Raw genomic sequence first — 16,104 nt, 5'->3', positions numbered from 1 at the left:
CAGGAAACACAGAGAGTTCCCAACAAGATGAGCCCAAAGAGCCCCACACCAAGACACATCATATTTAAAATGCCAAAAGTTAAAGAGTCATAATGACAGCAGGAGAAAAAGCATTTAGTTATGTACAAGGGATCCTTCATAAGGCCATCAGCTGATTTTTTCAGTAGATACTTTTCAGGTCAGAAGGGAATGGCACCAAATAGTCAAAGTGATGAATATCTATAACCAAGATTACTCAGAAAAGTTAGCATTCAGAATTAAAGGTGAGATAACAAGTTTCCCAGACAAGCAAAAGCTAAAAGATTTCATCACCATTAAACAAGCTTTAAAAGAAATCTTAAAGGAACTCCTTTTAATGGAAAAGACCAAAAGTAAAACTAAGAAAATATTGGAAAGAGAACATTTTCACTGATAAAAGCAAACATTTGTAAATATAGTGGATCAACCCATTATAAAGCTAGTAGGAAGATTAACACACAAGAGTAGTAAAAGCGTGTGTAACTACAGTAATAAATTAATGGACACACGCAAAACATGTCAAGTAGGATGTCAAAAACACAGATGTGGGGGTGAGTAAAAAATGTAGTAGCTTTAGAAAGCATTTGAACTGAAACAACAATCCACTTAAAATGCACTGCTATAAACATAGCTTGTTATATATGAATATTATGGCAACCAAAAACTTAAAACTTATTACAGATCCAGTTAAAAATAAAGAAAAAGAACCCAAACAAAACACTAACAAAGTCATCAAGTACCAGGAAAGAGAGCAAAAGAAGAAGAAAGTAACAGAAAAGAACTACAAAAGCAACCAGAAAACAATTAATAAAATGGCAATAAGTACATACCTATCAATAATTACTTTAAATGTAAATGGTCTAAATATTCCAATCAAAAGACAGAGTGATTGGCTGGATTTAAAAACAAGACCTGAGTGTATGCTGCCTATAGGAGACCCACTTCAGTTCGAAAGACACATACAGACAAAAAGTAAAGGGACGGAAACAGGGATTTCATGTGAATGAAAATGTAAATAAAGCTGCAGTAGCAATAGTTATATCAGACAAAACAGACTTTAAAACAAAGACTATAACAAGGGACAAAGAAGGGCATTTCATAATGATAAATGGATCAATCTAACCAAAGAATATAACACTTGTAAACGTCCATGCACCAAACATTAAGAGCACCTCAATATTTAAAGCAAATATTAGTAGACCTAAAGGAAGAGTTGACTGTAACACAATAATAGTAGGGAACTTTAACACTCCACTTACATCAATGGATAAATTATTCAGACAGAAAATCAACAGGGAAACGATGGTCTTAAATGCCAAACTAGAGTAGATGCACTTAACAGATACTTACAGAACATTCCACCCAGAATCAGCAGAATGGCATGTGTGGGTGGTCAAAATGGGCGAAGGTGATTAAGAGGCACCATCCAACTAGACTTCTTGTGGTGATCATGTCACAGTGTATACAAATATCGAATCATTATGTTGTGTGCCTGAAAGGAATACAATGCTACATGTCAATTATATCTCAAAAATGCTGTTTTTCATTTATTTATATATTTATGAATTTCTATTTATAATTTATTTATACACACTTGGCAGGAAACGTTCGGCTGTGGCGCTCTCCAGCCTCCCCGTCCCCAGATCCGCATTCGCCTGGGGGCAGTGAGAGGAGCGAGGTCAGGGCTGCTGCACAGACGCCTTCTCAGCAAACACCCAATTTCGAGGCCGAGCCCCGTTTGCGCCTTCAGTACTCCCCTCGCCTCGCTGTTCCTCTAGGAGCTACTCGAGGTTTGACCTTGATCCTGTCAACGTCGGAGAGTTTCCTTCCACCTCTTGCTCTTTAATAACTTTGACACTTTCCTGGCCCATGAGCCCTGCGCCCACCGTCCCCCCAGCGGCAGCTCAGATGGTATCCTTTCTTTCCATGACGTCATTAAATCGCCTTTTAAATGGGTTCTTGGTATTAAAGTTACATCTTCGGAGAAGAAAGAGTCTGGCGTGTGGTTCCCGGGCCCCATCTTGAACAAGAATACTTTGAAAAATTTTAGATCTAGGTTGACAGATTTATTTGGAAGGATTGCCTGCAAGTTCCCGTTTTCATTCCCTTGTTTGGAATTATACACTTTTTGTTTAATGAAGTGGCGTTTCTTAATATTATTTAGGATATTTGCTATTACAGTCTTCTTTGGAATAATTTGCTCGCGTTAAAAGTAGGGACTTTGCATTATGCTTGTGGGCAGGTCACCCTGAGGCGCGGGCCTGCGCCCCGCCGGCGTCCGCTGCTCCGCGCCCGCGCCGCGCCGGGGGCCGCAGAGGTGAGCGCGGCCGCGCCGTCGGGGCCCTGTGCACACGGTCTTCACGGTGGTCACGGCCGGCCCCAGGCTCACACCGTGTGTCCGTCACTCGCTAGGGACGGGAGGGCGACGCTGAGCCTGTGCCGGCTGCCAAGGGTCACTTGCTGTCAGTACTTTCCGCGTTTTATGTAATAGATGAAAGCGACCCCTTCTGTGTTCTGGAGCACCCGGTGGCCGATGTCCTATGAGAATTATTTCTATTCTGAAAGAAGGGAGGAGAAAACTATATGAAATGAGCCTTAGAGGTAACTTCAACTAAATATATATATATATTTCTTGGTTGTATCTTTATGCTATTCCTGTTGTTGTCTCCTGTTAACTTAAGCAGCTTTCCTTTCAGCACAGAAGCAGTCCGACATTAAGCTTTTGGGTGTAATAGTTTCTGATTTTCTCTGTACTCTCTGGCATCTCTTATATGTCTGTTTTGTCTCTTCTTAAGCATATATTTTATACGATTTTATATTTTTGATGCTCATCATTTGTTTTTATTATAACTTTTATATTCAAAGCTTCTTAATTTCATTCAGTTGGCTTTGTTTTCTTTAACTGTAACAGATGAATAGTTTATTATTTTCACCTTACTTTTTTCAAAATAAATGATTTTAAGATGATGCATTTACAACTGAGCTTTGGTGGAATCAGAAAATATTTTTAAATATAAAACATAATTATATGTAAGGTTGTCCATTCAATTATTTGCTAAATATTTAACCTAGTCAAATTTGGAGAAATATTGTTTTCTCCTGTAAACTTTGTTGCAGATCTCATTACGTTTTAAAATCATGCTCAAAGAACATGCAAGCATTTTGTTTGTAATGAATTGGAGTTTCTACTGTGATTTAATATGAGGTTAGTATGGTATTTTATGAAAACCTGGGGAAAATTTAGTCTCTTTGCCTATAAGGAATATTATGTCATAGATACCGTATAACATTACTCTAATTTACATGCAAATTATTTACAATGATGCTATTTTAAAAACATGTGCTTTTCCTTATTTCTTGACCTACCTTAGAAATGTGTGATTTTATAAAGTCTCTGTCTGCAGCTTGGTGTGTCTAGTTCCTTGCACTTATTTTAACTAAGAAGAAAATATTAACCTTTGGGCCAACTTACCTGGTCATGACAGAAAGCTGTGGACATACAGAAAATTTTGATGAAGAATTAGAAGTAAGGCCACAGTCTGTCAGCCGAGAATTTACAAACATCTCAGGATTTTTAACATATTTTGACAGAATTTTGTTTAAGTCATTAACGTTCATGACTACTACAACAATATTATTATGAGGATTTTGTGGGTTGTTGACCTACATTGTAACTTATGTCATATTAATTGTTTTGAATGAATTTGATATTTTACTGCTTCTGCATTTCTTTATGCTTTTTTTTTTTTTTACTTTTTAAATTTATCTTTTATTGTTGAGAGTATTACAGGTATCCCAGTTTTGCCCCCAATTGATCCCCTCCACTTGCCTCCCACCCCCTTCCCAGGCTTTCATCCCGTTATTAACTGTGTCCATGGGTTGTGCATGTAACTTCTTTGGTTAATCTCTTCCCACCCTCCACCCCTCTTCCCTCTTTCCTCTGAAATATCATCGTCTGTTTGTGGGGAGCCGCTGTGGCCCCAGGCACGGAGGAGCTGCCTGGGTGAGCTGCAGATGTGCTCCCCTGCTCCCTGACCCAGACCTTGAGGCACCAAGGCGATACTAATGTAGCTTGCAGCCTTAGATTCTAGAAAGGCTTATTAGGACGTTGGCCCCGGCCTGAAGGGTTAAGGGACAGTCAAGCCACATACCAAGCCAAGGACTTAATCCCCCCCAAAAGTTCCTATTAGAAGCCGAGACAAGGTTAGTTACCAAGGTTGGAGCTCCTGCAAGAGGCAGGATGTTTACTCGGAAAGAACAGTCCTACGGCCTTAAAGGAATGACTTTGTATCGGGCAAGGGGGAGGAAAACAGGACGGGGTGCTGTTCAGCAAAAACAACAGGGCCGGTATAAAAAGAGCTTGGAAAAGAAACTCGGGGCTGGCAGCTGGCAGCAGGCACGAGCTGCAGCCCTCCCCATCCCATCTTTTTTGTGTCTGTCTTTTCTTCATCCTCACCCCTTCCTCAGGACCGTTCGACTCTGCCGGCGGGCTCCGGCATCTGTTGCATGTGTCAATGTCTCTGGATCTATTTAGTTCATCAGATTCTTTTGTTCATTAGCTTCTTAAAGAAGACCCTTCAACTTTTCCTGCAGTGCTGGTCTGGTGGTGATGAACTCCTTTAGCTTTTCCTTGTCTGAGAAGCTCTTTATCTGACCTTCAATTCTAACTGATAGCTTTGCTGGGTACAGCAATCTTGGTTGGAGTTCCATGTTTTTCATCACTTTGAATATTTCTTGCCACTCCCTTCTGGCCTGCAAAGTTTCTGTTGAGAAATCAGCTGACAGTCCTATGGGTGCTCCCTTGCAGGTAAGTAACTGCTTTTCTCTTGCTGCTTTTAAGATTCTCTCTTTGTCTTTAACCTTTGGCATTTTAATTATGATGTGTCTTTTTGCCCTTCTGGTTGGGTGTTTTTTGTTTCCTCATGTTCCAAATTGCTGATTTGATTCTCAGCATCCTCTGCTCTACTGTTGATTCCCTGTAAATTACTCTTCATTTCAATTTCTGTAGCCTTCATTTCAAAATGGTACTTTATTATGTTATCAATTTTCTCAGTTATTTCCCTAACAGTCTGCTTAAAGAACCTTATAACCATTATTCTAAGCTCTCTATCTGTAAGCTTGCTTGGATCTATTTCATTTAGTTCCTCTTCTAGAGATTTCTTCTGTTCTTTCCTTTGTGATATGTTTCTTTGTCTCCACATTTTGGCTGCTTCCAGGTGTTTGTTTTATGTATTAGCTAGAGCTGCTATGTCTTCTGGAATTGGTAGAGTGGCTTTGTGTAGTAGGTGTCCTGTAGGGTCCAGTGGCTCAGCCTCCCCAGTTGGCTGAGCTGGGCCTTCTAGGTGTTCCCCTGTGTGGGCTGTGTGCACTGTCCTGTTGTAGGTGAGCCTTGGTTGCTGTTGGCGTCCCTGGGAGGAACTGACCCCCAGGCCAATCAGCTGTGAGGACCAACTGCAACTATAGCCAAAGAGCCGCTGTGCTGGAGACACCCCTATGGAGCAGGACTTACCTCAGTGGGCCTTTGGTGTTCACCAAGCGCGTCCCTTGAGTGTGTCACTCGTGGATGTGGTAGGGTTGTAATCCAGCGTGGTCGAGTCTCAGCACCAGGTGCACTGTCTCTGGGGCCTCCTGGGAGGTGCAAAGTCAGCCTCTGCCTGTGCCCTGCCCAGGGCCACCCAGCATGAGCTACACAGCAATCTGTAGATGGCTGCTACTTGTGCTGCGCTTGGAAGTGCCCAGGAGAGGCCAAGCTATGAGCCAGTGCAGGCTGCCGCTAGTGCCAAGCCTGGGGCTGCTTATCAAGCTGTATGGGGCAGCTGCTGCTTGTTTGAGAGATTTTAGGAAAGTCCTAAGCTTGAGGCTCGAGAGGCCACTTGCTCTGAAAAGCCCCTGGAAATGGCCTGGATGAGCTGCAGGTGGGGAGGGGTGGGGCCTCCAGGAATCCCGGGGCGGGGCCAAAGGTGTGAGTCAGGTGCTGGCGACTCAAATATGGCACCTGTCTGCCAACTGTGTGCAGGGATGACTCGCCAAAGGAGCCATGGCCTCTGCCAGCCCTTCTGCCTGGGAGGAAGCTGCCCCTCCAGCTCTCGCCTCGATTTCAGGCAGGTTAGTTCCTCCCCGAGTGTCCCAGGTCCTTTCAGGCTGCTGCCGGCGCTGGGCTCAGAGGGAGCGTCCGAGTGAGTCCGTGCGTGGTCCTTTAAGAGGAGCTGCTGGAGCTCCCGCAGCCTTCGCGACCCTCAGGGACAGTCCTTGCTGGTTTCACATCTGAAGTTGTGGGGACTCCTGTTCCTGGCCCTGGAGCCCTGGGCTGGGGGCCTGCTGTGGGGTTGGGACCCCTCACTCCTCCCTCCTCCGGGAAACCTCAGCCGCCGAGATTCCCTCCCAGCTTTCAACCCCGGCTCCGGGTGTGAGCCCGCAACCCTAACTCCGCCATCCAGCCCCGATCCGCCCACGTCTCCGCCCCTCCTATGGTCCCCGTGCTGCTTCAGTTGCCTGGTTGTGGGGCTTCTGTGCAGCCAGATTTCAGGAGGCTCTGAGTGATTGTGGTTCTGTATTTTATTTTATTGTATTTTATTTTATTTTATTATTATTTTTTAAATATATCTTTATTGATTTCAGAGAGAAAAGGAGAGGGAGAGAGAGAGCTAGAAACATCAAAGATGAAAGAGTCATTGATCGACTGCAGCCCGCAACCCGGGCATGTGCCCTGACCCGGAATGGAACCCTGATCGCCTGGATCCTAGGTCAACTCTTAACCTCTGAGCCACACCCAGCCGGGCTGGTTCTGTATTTTAGTTGTAATTTTGATATATGCTTCCTTTTTTAATATAATATATCTTTTATTGATTTCAGAGAGAGGAAAGGAGAGGGAGAGAGATAGAAACATCAGAGATGAGAGAGCCATTGATGGGCTGCCTCCTGCACGCCCCCTGCTGGGGACCGAGCCCGAATCCCGGGCCTGTGCCCTGCCCGGGAATCGAACCTCTGTCTCCCAGGTCCTAGGTGGATGCTCACCCGCTGAGCCAGGCCGCGGGGCGCTGCTGCCTTTTTCACCTCATTCTTATTCTTATAGTCTTAACAAAGGTCCCGTTTCATTGCATTTGCATTGCACATATGGCTAAATGTTTTAACCCCTGGGCTTCCTTACCCTTTTGACTTTCCAGTTCTGCCATCTGTATTTTTTGCCACTCACAATATTTCTTATCTTTTTTACTATTTTAATTTTTCAGGGCTCTCTTTTTGTATTGAATTTCTCTCCCTTCCAGATTTAATGGATTTTATCTGTTGTGATAAAAGACTATACACTTTACTGCATTTAATTCTGTGGCTTTAATCATTAAAATTATAAATATGACACTAAACATGTTACTCAGTTGAAGGGAAAAAACTACCACATATACAAAAGTGGATTAGAAGTATAATGCTTTTGTTTTGCCTTTCCCACTCACTTCTAGATATTTAAAAATGTAACCAAGGTTCATATACGGTGCCAATTAGGAATTTAACTCCCCTTTACTTAAGTAATCTCAGGCATGAAAGCCAATAATAGTTATGTTTTAAAATTATATAGTCTATGGAATCACATTAATTTTCCAACAATACACATGCAACATATTGTTGATAATGAAGTATTATCAGAATTTATTTCAGAATCAAAGTAGTTTAGTAGAGGCTGACACACATAAGCATGCAGATGTGACAGCTTTAGATTTTACTTAGGATTTACTCGAATGACATCCATCTCCTCAGTCTAGCCTAATTCACTTAATATAGTCAGGAAATGTTATGACCGTAGAAGGTGATTCCCTCTCGGGCTGGGATGACGGGAGCGCTCGGGCACATCTTCACCGGGCTGCGTTTTCGTTTCTCACACTGGCCTTTCGTGGAGGGTTAATAAAAGATAGAGCCATTTTCAGGTGGTTCTATTCCTTCTGGAAAACGGGTGTGTGGCTCTTCAACAATTGTTTATTACTCACTGTGACTACCAGATGGACTCTTGAAATTGTCACTGGACACGTCAAAGCAGCCCTTGGAGAGCTAAGACCTTTCCTGGAGAGAGAAGAGAAGGTTCATGATCCATAAGCATTTCCTGTTTCACTTGGTCCCCAGAAATTTCAGAGCTAAAGGCAAGGTCCCCGCAGTAACTCTTATCTTTATTCCATTGTATTTATTATTTCCTCCCTGATTCTTCCTATACACTTTTTAAATTTTATTATTGTTTAAAATATGACAGATGTCCCTTTTTCTCCCCGATGACCCATTCCACACTGTCCCTTCCCCCTCCCCAGTCCCTCTCCCCACCATTGTCCGTGTCCTTGGGTTGTGCATATATGCATATAAATTCTTTGGTTACTCTCTCCCCCTCCACCCACCCACCCTCCTCCATCCCTCTGACATTGGTCAGTCGAATCTATGCTTCCATGTCACTGAATCTATTCTGTTCATCAGTTTATTAAGTTCTTTAGATTCCACGGATAAGCGAGATCATGTGATATTTGTCTTTCTCTTCCGGGCTTATTTCACTTAGCATAGTATTCCCCAGGTCCATCCATACTGTTTCAGAGGGTACAAGATTCTTCTACTTTACAGCTGGGTAGTATCCAGGGTGTGAATGTCCCACAGCTTTTTATCCACTCATCTACTGATGGGCACTTGGGCTGCTTCCAGATCTTAGCTATTGTAAACTGTGCTGCTATGAACGTCAGAGTACATATATCCTTTCTGATTAGTGTCTCAGGATTCTTAGGATACATTCCTAGGAGTGGGATCACTGGGTCAAATGGCAGCTCCATTTTTAATTTTTTGAAGAACCTCCATACTGTTTTCCACAGTGGCTGCGCCAGTCTGCATTCCCACCAGCAGTGCACTAGGGTTCCCCTTTCTCCACACCCTCAACAGCACATGTTGTTTGTTGATTTGTTGATGGAGCCACTCTGACAGGTGTGAAGTGATACCTCATTGTGGTTTTAATTTGCATCTCTCTGATGATTAGTGACGTCAAGCATTTTCTCATGTGTCTCTTGGCATCCGTATGTCCTCTTTGGAGAAGTGCCTATCTAAGTCCTTCCCCAATTCTCAATTGGGTTCTTTGTCTTTCCCTTCCTGAGTACTATGAGTTCTTTGTACACTTGGGAAATTAGCCCCTTATCAGATTCATCCCTGGCAAATATGTTTTCCCAGACCGTGGGGGATTCCTTTGTATTTTGAGGCTGTTTTCTTTTGCTGTACAGAAGCCTTTTAGTTTGATGTAGTCCCATGTTTATTTTTTCTTTTGTTTTCCTTGCCTTAGGAGATGTATCAGTGAAAAGTCCACTACGTGGGATGTCTGTGACTTTACTGCTTATGTTTTCTTCCGGGATTTTTATGGTTTCGTGACTTACATTTAAGTCATTTATCCATTTTGAGTTTATTTTTGTGTATGGTGAAAGTTGGTGGTCTAGTTTCATTCTTTAAGATGTATCTGTCCAATTTTCCCAGCACCACTTATTGAAGAGACTGTCCTTACTCCATTGGGTACTCTTCCTCCTTTGTCAAATATTAACTGACCATAATGGTGTGAGTCCATTTCTGGGGTCTCTGTTCTGTTCCATTGATCTACATGCCTGTTGTTGTACCAATACCAGGCCGTTTTGATTACAGTGGCTTTGTAATATAGTTTGAAGTCCGTTAATGTGATCCCTCCCACTCTGTTCTTTTTTCTCAACATGGCTGCCGCTATTCGGGGTCTTTTTTGGTTCCATATAAATTTTCAAAATGTTTGTTCTAGGTCTGTGGAATATGCTGTTGGTATTTTCATAGGAATTGCATTAAATTTATAAATTTCTTTGGGTAGTATAGATATTTAATGATATTAATTCTTCCGATCCATGAGCATGATATCTTCGGCCACTTGTTTAAATCTTCCTCTATTTCTTTTTTCAGTGTCACGTAGTTTTCTGAATACAGGTCTTTTACATCCTTGGTTAAGTTTATTCCCAGGCATCTTATTTTTTTAGTTGCAATGGTAAATGGTATTGCTTTTTTAGTTTCTCTCTCTGAAAGTTCATTTTTGGTGTGTAAGAATGCCATTCATTTCCGGGTGTTGATTTTGTATCCAGCTACCTTGCCAAATTCGTTTATCAAATCTAGTAGTACTCTGATGGAGTCTTTAGGGTTTTCTATGTACACTATCATGTCATCTGCAAATAACAACAGTATTACTTCCTCCTTTCCAATTTGGATACCTTTTATGTCTTCTTCCTGTCTGATGCCTATGGTGAGGACTTCCAGTACTATGTTGAATAAGAGTGGTGGAAGTGGACATCCCTGTCTTGTTCCGGTTTTTAATGGAAATGGTTTTAGTTTTTGCCCATTGAGTATGATGTCGGCTGTAGGTCAGTCGTATATGGCCTTTATTATGTTGAGGTATGATCCCTCTATTCCGACTTTGCTGAGAGTTTTTATCAGAAATGGGTGCTGGATTTTGTCAAATGCTATTTCTGCGTCTATTGATATGATCATATGATTTTTGTCCTTCATTTTGTTTATGTGATGTATCACATTTATTGATTTGTGGATGTTGTACCAGCCTTGGATCCCCGGAATAAATCCCACTTGGTCATGATGTATGATCTTTTTAATGTATTGCTGGATCCGGTTTGCTAGTATTTTAGTGAGGATTTTAGCATCTATGTTCATCACAGATATTGGCCTGTAATTTTCTTTCTTTGTAATATCTTTATCTGGTTTTGGGATTAGGGTGATGCTGGCCTCATAAAAAGAGTTTGGGAGTTTCCCCTCCTCTTGAATTTTCTAGAATAGTTTGAATAGAATGGGTGTTAATTCTTCTCTGAATGTTTGGTAAAACTCGCCTGTAAATCCATCTGCTCCAGGACTTTCGTTTGCTGGGAGTTTTGTGATTACTGCTTCAATTTCATTAGTTGTTATCGGCCTATTCAGGTTTTCTGCCTCTTCTTGATTCAGCTTTGGAAGGTTGTATGCTTCTAGAAATTAGTGCATTTCCCCTATGTTGTCCAATTTGTTGGCATATAGTTGCTCATAATATTTTCTTACAATCCTTTGTATTTCTGTTGGTTCAGTTGTTATATCGCCTCTTTCTTTTCTGATTTGATTTATTTGGGTCCTCTCTCTTTGTTTTTTAGTGAGTCTGGCTAAAGGTGCATCAATCTTATTTACCTTTTCAAAGAACCAGTTCTCGGTTTCATTGATTTTTTGTATTGTTTTTTTAGTCTCTATGTCATTAATCTCTGCTCTGATTTTTATTATTTCCTTCCTTCTACTTCCTTGGGCTTTTCTTGCTGTTCTCGTTCTAGCTCTTTTAGTTGTTGTGTTAGATGGGTCATTAGATCTTTTCCTTGTTTCTTGAGATAGGCCTGTAATGCTATGAATTTTCCTCTCAGGACTGCTTTCGCCATGTCCCATAGGTTTTGAGTTGTTGTCTGTTTATTTTCGTTACTTTCCATGAAGTGTTTCATTTCTTCCTTGATCTCCTTGGTAACCCATTCATTGTTTAATGACATGCTATTTAGCCTCCATGTGTTTGAATATTTTTGAGTTTTTTTATAGTGGTTGATTTCTAGTTTCATGGCATTGTCATCCAAGAAGATGCTTGATATGATTTCAGTCTTCTTATATTTGTAGAGACTTGCCTTGTGCCCTAACATGTGGCCTATTTTTGAGAATGTTCCATGTGCACTTGAGAAGAATGTGTATTCTGCTGCTTTGGGGTGAAATGTTCTGTCAATGTCAATTAAAGACATTAGGTCTAGTGATTCATTTAAGGTCTGTGTTTCCCTGTTGATTTTTTGTCTTGATGATCTGTCCAATGGTGACAATGAGGTGTTAAATTCCCCCACTATGATTGTGTTGCTGTCAATCTCCCCTTTGAAGTCCCCAAGAAATTTTTTATGTATTTAGGTGCTCCTGTATTGGGTGCATAAATGTTCATAAGGGTTATTTCCTCCTGTTGGATTGATCCCTTTAGTAATATGGAGTGACAATCTTTGTCTCTTGTTATGGTCTTTATTTTGAAGTCTGTTTTGTCAGAAATAAGAATTGCTAGTCCAGCTTTCTTTTCCTTTCCATTTGCATGGAATATTTTACTCCATTCCTTCACTTTTAGCCTGTGTGAGTCTTTGGTTCTCAGGTTGGTCTCTCGTAAACAGCATATATTTGGGTCCTGTTTTCTTATCCATTCAGCTACCCTTTGTCTTCTGATTGGCCCATTTATTCCATTTACAGTTAAGGTTACTCTTGATAAAATTTATTTAATACCATCTTTCTGCTTTATGCTGATGTACCTTTCTCTCACTATTGCTTCTTTTTCTTAAAGCAGTCGTTTTAGCATTTCTTGCAATGCTGGTTTGGTGGTACTGAACTCCTTTAGCCTTTTTTTGTCTGGGAAGCTTTTTATTTCACCTTCAAATTTAAATGATAGCCTTGCTGGATAAAGCAATCTTGGTTGCATGTTCTTGCTTTTCATTACTTGGAGAACTTCATGCCACTCCCTTCTGGCCTGAAGAGTCTCTGTTGAGAAACCAGCTGTCAGCCTTATCAGGGTTCCCTTGTAGGTCACTGCTTGTCTCTCTCTTGCAGCCCTTAATATTTTCTCTTTGTCCTTGACATTTGCCATTTTAATTATGATGTGTCTTGGAGTGGGTCTCTTTGGGTCCCTCTTGTTTGGAACCGTCTGTGCTTCCTGAACTTGTGTGGCTTTCTCCTTGGCCAGCCTAGGGAAGTTTTCTATCATTATTTCTTACACCAAGTTCTCCATACCTTGCTCTCTTTCCTCCCCCTGTGGCACTCCTATAATGCGAATGTTGTTTTGCTTCATGTTGTCCCAAAGTTCCCTTAGACTGTCCTCATGCTTTTTAAGTGTGTTTGCTTTTTGCTGCTCTGATTGTTGATTTTCTCTACCTTGTCTTCTAAGTCACTTATTCTATCCTCTGCTTCATTGAGCCTGCTTTTAATTCCTTCCAGTGCATTCTTGATATCAGATACAGCATTCTTTATCTCTGCCTGAGTTTTATCTATGGTATGTCTCTCTTTTTTCATGTTTTCACTAAGGTTCTCAATCTTATCATCTAGAGTCTTCTTAAGTTCCTTGAACATCTTCATCATCCATACTCTGAACTCTGTTTCTGATAACTGGCTTAATTCCATCTCATCAACGTCTTTTTCTGGCCATGTTTCCTTTTCTTTAATGTGGGGGTAGTTTCTTTGTCTCCCCATTTTGGTAGGTCTTAGTGCTTGTATCTATATATATTAGATATATTTGCTGTCTCCCAGTCTTGTGGGATGGGATTTTGTCCTGTGGGTCCAGTGGAGCCAAGAGGTGTGTTTTCCTTACGCCTCTGAGCTCTTTGCTCTAGGCATGTCCCTCTTGTGGGTGCTCCTATTGTGGTTTCTTTATGTTCTCCTGTTGTGGTTGGGTCTAGATTGTTGTAGATCAGTTCTTGGGAGGACCCTCCTCTCAGGTTGGCTAACTATGTCTCAGCCCCAACCTCAACGTGTAAGCTGTTGTACTGGTGCTGGCAAGGCAGGACAATACACAACTAAAATTCCAGGAAACAAGAGGTATCTTACAAATGTCTTGACAGTCACAATGAAAACAACCCATGTGAAAATAGAACTGGGAGAGAAGGAACACACACACACACACACACACAAAAGAATGCTTAAAACGAAAGAGAGAATGAAAAGTAATGCTTAGAGAGAGAGATGTATATTGTTAATACTGGTGAAAATTTAGAAAATAATTATAAACTGAAACGGAAAAAATAGCGAAATTACTAGGAGATAACAGAAGCAGACAAAAGATTCTGAAAGAAGGGACAGCAAAAAATTAAGAGAGAGAATAGGAATAAGATAATAGTTAAAAATGAGAAAACAAAAATACCATAAAGAGAATAAGAGAAAGTAACAATCAGATAGGAAGACAGAAAGGAGTATAATGAAAGAATGAAAGAAAAGTAGAAAAAGAAATAAGAAGACAAAAGTTATGACAATTGATTGAGAGGAGAGAGAGAGATGAAGCGCAGGCAGGCAGGGAGTCTGGTAAGAGATTTGGGGGAAACTATAGAGGAAAGCAGTAAACTTGGTTATAATGATAAAGTCCCAGTCGTTAAGCAGGGATATCAAGAATGTCTTGATAGTAGAAGCAAGGATAAAACAAAACAAAGCAAATAACCAAAACAAAACCAAAAACAAGCTAAGCAAGACAAAATTCTTTTATATAAACAAAGGAAAAAATATATAGTTAAAAAATGTTTTAAAAAAATTATTATAAAATTTACAAAAGAAGACAAAACAAATTTTCTCCCCTTTCTCTTCTTCCTAAGTAAAAAAGAGAAAATAAACAAACCCACAAACCAAAAACAAACAAAAATCCCCCAAAACAAAAAAAGGAAAAACCAAATCAAACAAAAAAAACACCAGAAAAAAACATTGTCAATCAGGTGAGTTTTTTCTGGGCAGCTGGTGTTGTCTGAGGGTGACTGTTTTTTGTGATTTCTGTTCTCCTGGGAAGTGCTTTTGTATCACCCCAATGTGAGGAGCCGTCTAAGTTTGGCCTGGTGTCCTTAGGTAGATGGTTGATCTGAGGATCTCCATGGACAACCTCCTCTTGTCAGCTATTTTGCAACCTTGTAGTTGCCTGGTCTTGCTCCAGAGTCTTCTGTAGAGTCTTTAGGGTGCAGGGTGGCTAGTGTAGCTCAGGGTGTCACTCCCCTTAGAGGTGTCGCTGTCAGGCGCTCACTCTGCGGGAGTTAGTCTCTGCTCCACAGCCAGCTCCTCAGTCCCTACCCTGTCCTCTGATTCTAGCTCCCCAGGCTCTGTCCTGCTGCAGCTTCAGATTGATTTCAGCCTGTTGCCTCTTCTGTCTGGGCTGTTTCAGCAGCCTGGGCTCAGTGGGTCCGATTAAGAATATGTTCTGGTGAGCCCTTTGCCTGCCCAGCCCCCAGCAGGGTTTTCAGCGTTTCCTCCGGTTCCCAAACAACAGCCCCTGAGAGTCTTGTTCTTGTGATGTCCTCGGGTGAGCTGCTCTCCCTTCCCCCTCAGGACTGTGCCCTTCGGGGTGTCTGGGGCCTCAGTGAGCGGGACCCGCCCCTTTCCTGTTGGGGGCGGTGCTCCCGGCTGCAGGACAGGCCTGTGGGCTCCGCCCCTCCCTGCTCAGCTCTGGTTGGCTGGTCGCTCCAGGCCCGCCACTCAGACCGTCTACCGCGCAGGCCCCAAGGGCAGCCCCAGCTGGTCTGTCCCCCAGTGCACGCTGGGAAGGTGGGAGCCAGTTCCGTGATTAGACTCACAAAGGCACAAAGCAGCACACGGGCAGAGAGTCTGCTCTGCAAGGTCCCGCCGCCCTCGCACCAAGGCAGCCAGCGGGAGGGGACCGAAAGTCAGCTCCACGGAGCTCTACACACCGCTGGTGTGAGCAAAGCTGGGGCGGCTTCACCTGGCACTACGGGGCCCCTCAGGACCGGTCACGGATCCCAGCCTCCCGGCACAGGGAGCTCAGGGCCGGAGGACACGCTCAGAGCTGGTCTCAGGTCCCAGCTTCTCGGGACCAGGAGCTCAGGGCCGGAGGGCTCCTCCTTTCCCCCGAGCCACGCAGATCAGCGCTTTCTGGGGCTCAGCACAGTGCCCCACGGGGAGGCAGAGGGTCCCCGTGTGCGGGTGCTCAGCGCAGTTCTCTGGTCCCTCATCACTTGGGTGCCACAGGCCTTGGGACAGCCTTCCCTATGGTTGGCACCGCGAGCACCAGACGCCAGTCCCAGCCGCCCCTAGAGGCTTTGTTTCCTAGGGAGGTGCCATCCCCTCCCCGACTCACCGCTCCCCTGGGTCCCTCTGCCCTGTGTGCGGGGCGCTCCTTCCCCTCTCTGCTCCGGGTGTGGGGTCCCCTCTATTGGATGCCTCCAGGCTCGGAGCCCAGCACAGGCTTCAGGGGGACTCCCCTTCCTATGCCCCCTCTCTTACCGGACTCCGTGATGTATCTTCAGTGCTCCCCACTCGCACTTCGTCCACTCAGGTATGTTTCTCTCTTTTTGTCAAGCTGGTCACGCAGGATTTTAGGAGGAAATCAAGTCCGTGGCT

The sequence above is a fragment of the Miniopterus natalensis genome, chromosome 5 (genome assembly GCF_054644295.1).
Source record: "Miniopterus natalensis isolate mMinNat1 chromosome 5, mMinNat1.hap1, whole genome shotgun sequence".
NCBI lineage: Eukaryota > Metazoa > Chordata > Mammalia > Chiroptera > Miniopteridae > Miniopterus > Miniopterus natalensis.
This window is presented reverse-complemented; position numbering follows the sequence as displayed.